This window comes from Elephantulus edwardii, unplaced genomic scaffold (assembly GCF_000299155.1).
Source record: "Elephantulus edwardii isolate Elephantulus edwardi_28Jun2011 unplaced genomic scaffold, EleEdw1.0 scaffold00120, whole genome shotgun sequence".
Lineage (NCBI taxonomy): Eukaryota > Metazoa > Chordata > Mammalia > Macroscelidea > Macroscelididae > Elephantulus > Elephantulus edwardii.
In genome coordinates, this window is record NW_006399870.1 from 3,972,931 (window position 1) to 3,981,971 (window position 9,041).

Below are 9,041 nucleotides of genomic sequence, written 5' to 3' on the forward strand. Positions count from 1 at the left end.
GGTTTGGAGGTTTTTTTATAGAAGGAGTAGTATGGTGGTTTAAGAAAATGGTCAGAGAGCATTATATAGGTCCAGATTCTAGCTCAACTACTGAATTACTTATCCTTGATAAAGCTTTCGTTTTCTCATCTGGACTAAAGAAAAAGTTTTAACCTTCTTTATAGCTTTTTTGAGAGGATTAATTAAAAACAAACAAACAAATCAAACGCTAAACACTATATATGCTGTTAAAAAATGCTGCACTTTATGATTATGTCGTTCTTTTATGTTTCAAAGATGTGATAGGATTCATAGCAATGCTTTTAATTTCCATAACCTTTTGGAAATAATTTGTCTCATGTCAAGAATATAAACAGCAGGATTAAAACTAATTCAATGTCCATACAGTTCTGTGACATTGGTTACATTATTCTAATACAACCATTCTCACTCCCCTTTTCTGAGTTTCTCCCCCTCTTTCTTATCTAGATTTTGTGTTGCTGCTGTTCATTTAGTTCTTTTTAGGTAGATTTTAAAAGTAAAATGCTTGAGACTGACATTCTTTGCTAGTTAAACACAAATATTGGTTAATTTGGTTTAGTGTTTTAGAATTGGTAGGGCATTTGTTTTAGGAGTTTATCCAGCTTTCTGAGGAACCTGGTGATGCTGCAGGTTTAACATTGACTGCTAACTGAAAGCATTACAATTTGAACTTACTAGTTCATTCGTTAAGTATGTAGAAGGGCTACAGCCCTGATGCTCACACACCTTTCCTGTTTTTAAACTGAGCAGTGTTCCCTTATTCTGTTGAGACAATGTCAGTATATAGGTTTTACATGAGCACAATTAAGTGTCCTGGAATTCTCATTTTTCTCAGCGTTGGCTATAATTTGTTATGATCCATTTAGTTAGATGCTTTTGCATAAAAGTATAGAACACAGTCATTAAAACACGTAAACATCCTTCTTATATTCTCTGCTTTCAATTACGATCCATCTGACATCCACAGTGATACCCTTGTGCCACAGTCTCTTGTGAAACCATCTTAAATTTCTGGCAGCTCCCTGTCAGTGTACTGTTTTAGTCATTTTTTTGCTTTTATGTGATACTAAAGATATTGTTCAATAATTTCTGTTCGCCAGTGCATCTTTTTCTTTCTTTTTTAAAGTGGTAATACATAGAAATTTCTTCCAGTCAGTTGGACAGATAGTTCCCTTCCATGTTTGTTGGCAGAGACTGGTCAGCACATCCAAGGTTTCATCTCTTTCCTGAAACATCTCAATTGGTATCCCATCAATTCCAGGGGCCTTATTTTTTGCAAATGACTTCTTTGCAGCAGGTTCCTTCAGTACAATCAATCATTGTTACTTTCTGAAATCATTCTGTTTCAGACCTTTCTTTTTGTTAGAGTGACTGTGCATTCCTTCCATTTTCCTTTGATATTTCCTATGTCATTCAAGATTTTGACCATAGAATCCTTCAGTTTTGCAACTTGAGGCTTGAATTTGTTCTTCACTTCTTCCAGCTTGAGAAATGAAGGTCTTCCCTTTTTAGTTTTCTAACTCTAGTTCCCTTCATATTTCATTATAATTTTTTCCTTTGTCTTTCTGAGCAGCCTTTTGAAATCTTATGTTCAGTTCTCTTAGTTTAGTATTCTTTATAATGTCGCTGTGACTCGCTTATGACTCAACGGCACTTAACAACAACAACAGCATAGAGAGAGATCAGTTGGCCTAGTGGACAGATAGTGATGATACCAAGCCAAAGGTGGGTGACCCTAATCCACGGCCCACAGGCCTGTCTTTAGCTGTTTTTGGTGAAACATTCTTCTAGGTCCTATAGTCCAGGTCTGTCCTCTTGCTGTACAGAGGTAACCCGTGGTTGCTGTGAAGTTGAACACTGACACTGATGTGTCAAATGTGAGAATGGTTACCCATGGTGGACAGTGTTTGGTGGAGCTCCCTGATTAACACAAGCTTGGAAGCAGGAGTGGCATCCACTTCTGAAATAGCTTGCCTCTGGAAACCTATGAACCTGGAGAAAGGACAAAAGTTATTCAAGTGTCCAGGTCTTTCGTTCATAAGGTCACTATGAGTTGCCTACGACTCGACAGCACTTAACAACAACCACTGTTTTGGCTTCTTTTTATTCCAGTGCATGTTTCAAGGTCTGTTTTAAGTCCATATGACCTTTTCTTTCTTCCTTCTTTTTGTAGTGATCTTTTGCTTTCTTCATGGATGATGTCCTTGATGTCATACTACAACTCAGTCATTTGTGTTCTCTGCATCAAGTCTGTTCTTATGTTAGTTTTAAGAATACAACACTTTAATCTGTAGGTTGGTAACATGTGGGAATAGCCCAAGATTTCATAGGTTAAACAATTTAATTTGGGGAATATGGCAACATTGAAGCTGGAAGCAGAGAGGAAAACACACCCTAGCTACAATTGCCAAAACCTGGGATCAAACTGGGAACCTTTAGATCTTCAGTCTAATGCTTTCCCAATTGAGCTGTTTTGGCCAGCCCTTCTTATGTTGGTTTTAAAATTCTTTTCAAATACAGTCAAGGTAATTTATGTTATTTTAAAAATTGAATTGGAATACAATCAAGGTCATATTTTGGTTCTCATGAACTTGCTTTCATTTTCTTTAATTTGAATTTGCATATGAGTAGTTGATAATCTGTCCAGTTTGAGGCCTGGTTTTGATTGCTAATATTGAACTTCTTCACTGCCTCTTTCCATACATATAGTCATTCTAATTCCTGTGTAGTCCATCAGGTGAGGTCCATATATAAAGTCTATGTATATATTTTATTAAAAAGTATTTGCAATAAATAAAGAAATCATTGTACAAAATCTAGCGTTTGTTCTCCAGTCCCATTTCTATCACTAAAGTCACTTTTCCAATTAGCAGTCCTTCTGTTTTAAAGTTTTGCCTTCTAGTCACCGGTTATTATTAATGTATTGATTGCATGTAAGTTTAGGGTGCAAAGTTGATGGTAGTGCTTGTTAATTGCTGTCAAGTTGAGTATGATTCATAGAGACTCTGTGAACAACAGATCTGAACCCTGTTCTGTCCTGTGCCATTCACACAAGCTCTGACACACTTGACCCCCACCCACTGTATCAGTCCATCTGGTTGAGAGTCTTCCTCCCTTTCTTCAACCTTCTGTCTTTTAAAGCATGATGTCCCTCTCCAAGGAATAGCCTCTTCTAACATCATGCCCCAAATATGTTTGACAAAGCTTTATCACCTTTACCTCCAAGGAGCACTCTGGCTGCACTTTCTCTAAGGTATTTCCATGGGATATTCAATACTTGTCTCTAATACCACAGCTCAAAGGTATCAATCTTCTGTCATTCTTATTCACTTTCCAGTGCTCAGTAGCATAGCAAGTGATTGGAAAGACTGGCCTGAATCTGGCAAACCTTAATTTTTAAACTGATATCTTCGGAGAGGTCCCTGATAGAAGACTTTCCCAGTGTAATATGTCTTTTGATTTCTTGATTCCTATTACCAATGATGTCGATTGTGGATCCAAATAAGATATATTAGTGGACACTTTCAGTTTTTTATCCATCTATCATGATAGTGTCTGTTGGCCCAATGGTGAGGATTTTTGTTTTCTTGCCAATGAGATGTAATCTCTACCAAAAGCTATAGTAATATTTGCTCTTCTGCAGCAAGCATTTCAAGTCCTCCTCACTTTGAGCAGACAAGGTTCTGTCATCTGCATAACCAGCGAAAGTTGTCCTGTTTCTTTATCTTTGGGTTTTCTGTGTGGTTGGCACATGTATTTGAGTAACAGTGGTGTTTCAGGACTGTGAGTATGGATAGTAGCCTGTCACTTACAGTATTGTTACTTCAGGATGCATCTTGAAATATTCCTTTAGTCAATAATGTCACTCTGATTCCTCTTTAACTTTCTACTTAATAGATCATGTGACTGTCTGATTCAAAAAGGCCACTATTAGTCTGTCTATGTTCAGTAGTGCCTAGGATATCAGTCTTGTTCCTTTTAATTTTTAACAACTTTCAATCAATTTTCCTAGATTCATAATTGTACTTTTTATTTTCCAATTTCAATTTATATGCTGAGCAGATCATTCTGTAACTTAGAGTATATGAAGAAGAATGTCACATCAAGTTGGAGAAAGACTTACTAACACCTTCTGTAATGTATATGACACAACCTTGCTTGCAGAAAGTGAAGAAGACTTAAACTATTTACTACAGAAGATCTAGATCAAAACCTTCAATATGGATTAAATCTCAAAATTATGAAAACAAAGACCCAACAGGCAATGTCAGAATAGATGGAGAAGAGATTGAAGTTGTTATTGATTTCATTTTACTTGGCTCCACCATCAACAGCTATGGTAATAGCAGTCAAGAAATCAAAAGATGTTTGTTATGTGGAGAAAGTCGTCTGTCAGGTACCTCCTCAAAGTGCTAAAGAGCAACAATGTCCATTTAAAGGCGAAGGTGCTGGTTGTATTTTTTTTTCCAGGCCATGTTTTTTTCTTCAGTGGTTCCCTATGCATTTGAAAGTTGGTCACTAAATAAGGAAGACTAAAGAAAATAGAGCAAACAACAAATGCTGAAGAGGTTGTGAAAAGATTGGAATATTCACTGCTGGTGGAAATGTAAAGTAGTGCAACCACTATGGAAGGCAGTCTGGCACTTTCTCAGAAGTTGGAAATAGAAATATCATTTGATTCAGCAATTCCACTACTGTGAATACCTTAAAGAAATAAAAGCCACAACTCAAACAGGGATAAGCGCACCATGTTTATTGCTGCGTTATTCACAATAGCAAAGAAATGGTAGCAACCCAAGTGTCCATCATCAAACGAATGGATTGAAAAACTATGGTATATTCATGCAATGGAATACAGCATTGAAAAATAGTGAAATAGTAAAATATTACACACATGGGGGAGACTTGAGGACATTATGCTAAGTGAAATATCTCAGTCACAAAAGGATAAATAACTGCATAACACTGCTGTTATAAAGTAGGACAGGCATGAGGGCACTGGGGAGAGAATGGAGAAAGTGCGTAGATAATGAACAGTGCATTAGAACAGATGCGGGAAAGGACTGTCTTAAAGGAAAATATGATTATGCGTTGTATGTATGAGAACAGTGAACCAAGGGGTGCATTGCTGGGTGGCTGAGGAAGAAGGAGAGGAGGGCAGAGATAAAATAGGAAACAGTGAATAAAAAACAAAAAAGAGTGGTCAATGCCTTTGACTCATGATGTTACCAAAGCATATTAAATACACTTTGGACTGCAAAAAGAAACAAATTTGTCTTGAAGGCATGGCAACAAGAGTGCTCCTCAGAGAGAAGGATGGTGAAACTTCATCTCACTTACTTGGACCTTCTTTTCAGGAGTAACACCGTCAGTACGTGTTGTTGTTGTTAGATGCCACTGAGTCGAATATGACTCGTAGAGACCTAAGGAACAAAAGATTTGAACCCTATTCTGTCTTGTACCATCCTCACACTTCTAACACACAAGAGCCCATGGCACCAGTCACTGTATCTTCCTCTCCTTCGCCGACCCTCCACCCTTCCCAGCATCATGTCCCTCTCCAAGGAACAGCCCCTTCTAGCAACTTGCTCAAAGTATGTGAGGCGAAGCGTCATCATTTTTGCCTCCAAAGAGCACTCCGACGGCACACTCTCCAAGACATACCTATTTTTCCTTTTGGCCATCCATAGGATGTTCATTGCTCTTCTCCAACACCACAGCTCAAAAGTATCAATTCTTTTCCTGCTGTCCTTATTATACCACGTTACTGTATTATACTGAATACCACCAGTAGCCCCCCCTAAAACCAGCTGAACTCCACAATGAAAAAATAATTAGACGAGCACTACAGTAGTCAAAAGATAGAGTGGATGACTTAGACCTTCTAAAAATGAAATCCCATGTGCATGAAAAAGTTTCTCAAAAAAACTAAAAGGAACCTACAGACTTGGGGAAAACATTTTACAATGCCATACCTGATATGGGGCTCATCTAAAATGTATAGAAAGCTTTAGCACTTCATCAAGAACGAGACACATAACCGAGTTACAAAATGATCAAAAGACTCTTCACCAAAGAAGACATTCAGATTGCTACACACACTTGAAAAAAATGCTTAAGATCAGTAGCTGTTAGAGAGATGTAAGTTAAAACAGCCATGAGATACCATCTCACCCCAACAACAATAATAGCAAATATCAGCAAGGCAGCAGTTAAGAAATGCTGAAGGGGGTGTGGTGAGATTGGAACCCTCATACACAGCTGGTAGGAGTGTAAAATGGTACAGCCACAATGGAAAGCAATTTGCCATTTCCCTAAATGTCGAAAATAGAAATGTCATTTGATCTAGTATTCACCTATTAATAGTGTATCATAAAGAAATAAGAGCTGTGACACAAACACCATCTCTTCTCCATCTATCATGGTGCTGCCAATTGGCCCAATAGAGAGAATCTTTGACTTCTTGATGTTGAGCATCAATGCATATTGAAGGCTGCAGTCCTTGACCTTCTGCAGCAAATGCTTCAGGTCCTCCTCAGTTTCAGCAAGCAAGGTTGAGTCATATGCATAATGTAAGTTGTAGATGAGTCTTCCTTCAGTTCTGATGCCACATTCCTCCTCATAAAGCCCAGCCTCCTGAATGATCTGTTCTGCATATGGACTGAAAAGGTATGGAGATGCACTCCTTTCTTGATTTTGAACCTTGCAATGTTTCCTTGAAGTTGAGTGAATTACAAAAGGACAAATACTGGATAACATCACTGTTAGAAAAGGTTAGAAGAAGTTTACGTTTAGGGAGACTTATCTAATGTCATTACAGGGTGGGCCAGGACTTGGAGAGTAGAAAATTAACTGATAGACAAAGAACACTATTGGGATGGATATTATGTACTGTTGAGTTGGAACAGACCCATAGCTGACCCGTTAGAGGGTTTTTCAGAGGCAATTAAATTGCACAGGAGATTGTCCATCCTTTTGCCTTGGAGCAGCTGTTGGGCTAAAACTGCATGCCTTTAGGATTGCAGTGCAGCTTTTTACCACTAGGCCACCTGGGCTGATGAATCAGAGATTGTGTATATTGTGATTGGTAGTTGGGAACAGAATATGCATAAATGAATGGAGGGTCAAAAAGCAATACGTTTTGTAAACTTTCGCACATACCACAATTTTAAAAAAATATGCTGCTCTTGTTGATATGTGTCATCAAGCTGACTATGACTCATAGCGACCCTATGTACAATAGCTCTGAACCCTGCTCTATCCTAAGCCAATCTCATTGACTCTGACATACCTACCTTAGTACCTCACTTACTGTGTCAGCTCATCTTATCTGGAGTCATCTTCTGTGTTGTCCCTCTTCCCTTCCAAGAATAATAGCCTTCTCCAAGGACTGGTCTTTCCTGGCCATATACCCAAAGTATATGAGCAAAGAATTTCAAAATCCTTGCCTCCAAGGAGAAACTAGGTTTCACCCTCTTTAGGACATATCTGTTTGTTTCTTGGTGGTCCATGATAAGTTTAATACTCTTCCCCAGCACCATAGCTCAAAGGCATTAATTCTTCTTCTGTCATCCTTAGCTATTGTCCACTCTCTGATGCATAGCAAGTAATTGCAGAGACCATGGCCTGTGCACCTTAGTCCTTAGACTGACATCGTAACACTAGCACTTTGGAGAGGTCCTTGACAACAGATTTCCCTAATGCAATTAGTCTTTAGATTTCCTGACTGCTGGTTAATGCCACTATTATTCAAATATATGCCCCACCAATAATGAATACTATATTTAAAAAATTAATTTAGAAGCTCAGAAACCATATGGGGCAACTCTGCTCTGTAGTATCCCATAGGGTTCCTGTGAATTTGGTTTAATTCAGTGGCAGTGGGGTGAAATGGACCAAGCCCCCTTGGCTACAGGAAATCTGGATTCTAGAATATTTGAAATTCTGTCTTGCATTTCCCCTATTTGATAGGATTCTTCTAGAGAATCTTTGATTAGTAAAGATAGTTGGGCAGCTATAGTTCTCCTGGTGTCGTATTTAAGGAAGCAGTTTTCCCTGGGGATAGTTAGCCACACATTTCTTTTACTCCTTCTGTTCTTGACTCTTCCTCTGTTGCTCTAGATGAATAAAGAACATTTGCTATGCCTTGGCTTGCCACTTGTAGCTTTAAGACTGCGGGCTCTATAGTTAGAAATCAGACAGAAGCACTAACACATTATTGTTGTTTTTGTGTACTCATAGCTGAGTACACAACCCTCCAGTGGGTTTTCAGAGGTGGTAAATAACACAGAAGGAGATTCCCCATCCTTCTACCGCAGAGCAGTTGGTGGATTCAAACCATGTTCCTTTGAGATTGCAGTGTAGCACTAGGCCACTAGAAAGAACCCAACAAATTATTAGTCTATTAATTGGAAGTTCTCATTAAACAATAACTTTGTACTTCCAAATCAAGAAACCAAATCTCGAGAGGGTTTTGGCTGTACATTTGGATCCGCAGCAGCTAGCTACTCTTATGTTATTGTTGCCTTTTATGTCTGTTAATGACTTGCTGGTTCAGCTTTTATTGGTTTACAGTTTACTAATATATTAATCAGCCTTGTAACCCTAGGCTTAGATTTTTCTTTTACTGTGGACTGAAAATTAGTGCTTCATACACAATAAAATAAAACCATTTTACTCTCTGCCCTTCTTCCCATGGTAACCACTAAGAAACTTTCATCTGTATCTTTTCTTATTTTACCTTTTTATGAGTGAGATCATACATATTTTGCTCTTTTTTGGATTGGCTTCTTTCACGTTGTATAACATCATCTTCAAGCTCAAGTCAGAACAGCAGACTTACACTTAACTTTCAGTGTATTATCAGAGGGTATAAATCTGGAGTCTTCAATAGGGATTGAAGTTCTACATTAAGAAGTCAAAGATTACAACCACTGAGCCAGTTAGCACCATGATAGATGGAGAAGAGATTGAAGTTGTTGACAATTACAGCTTGCTCAGCTCCACAATCAACACTCTTG

General features: G+C 38.3%; 1 protein-coding gene across 1 annotated transcript in view; it reads left to right on the forward strand.

The window, feature by feature from the left end:
- The window catches only part of NCAPD3 (non-SMC condensin II complex, subunit D3), a 133,575-nt gene that overhangs the window by 22,642 nt on the left and 101,892 nt on the right, over positions 1–9,041 (forward strand). The gene's annotated exons all lie outside the window — the stretch shown is intronic.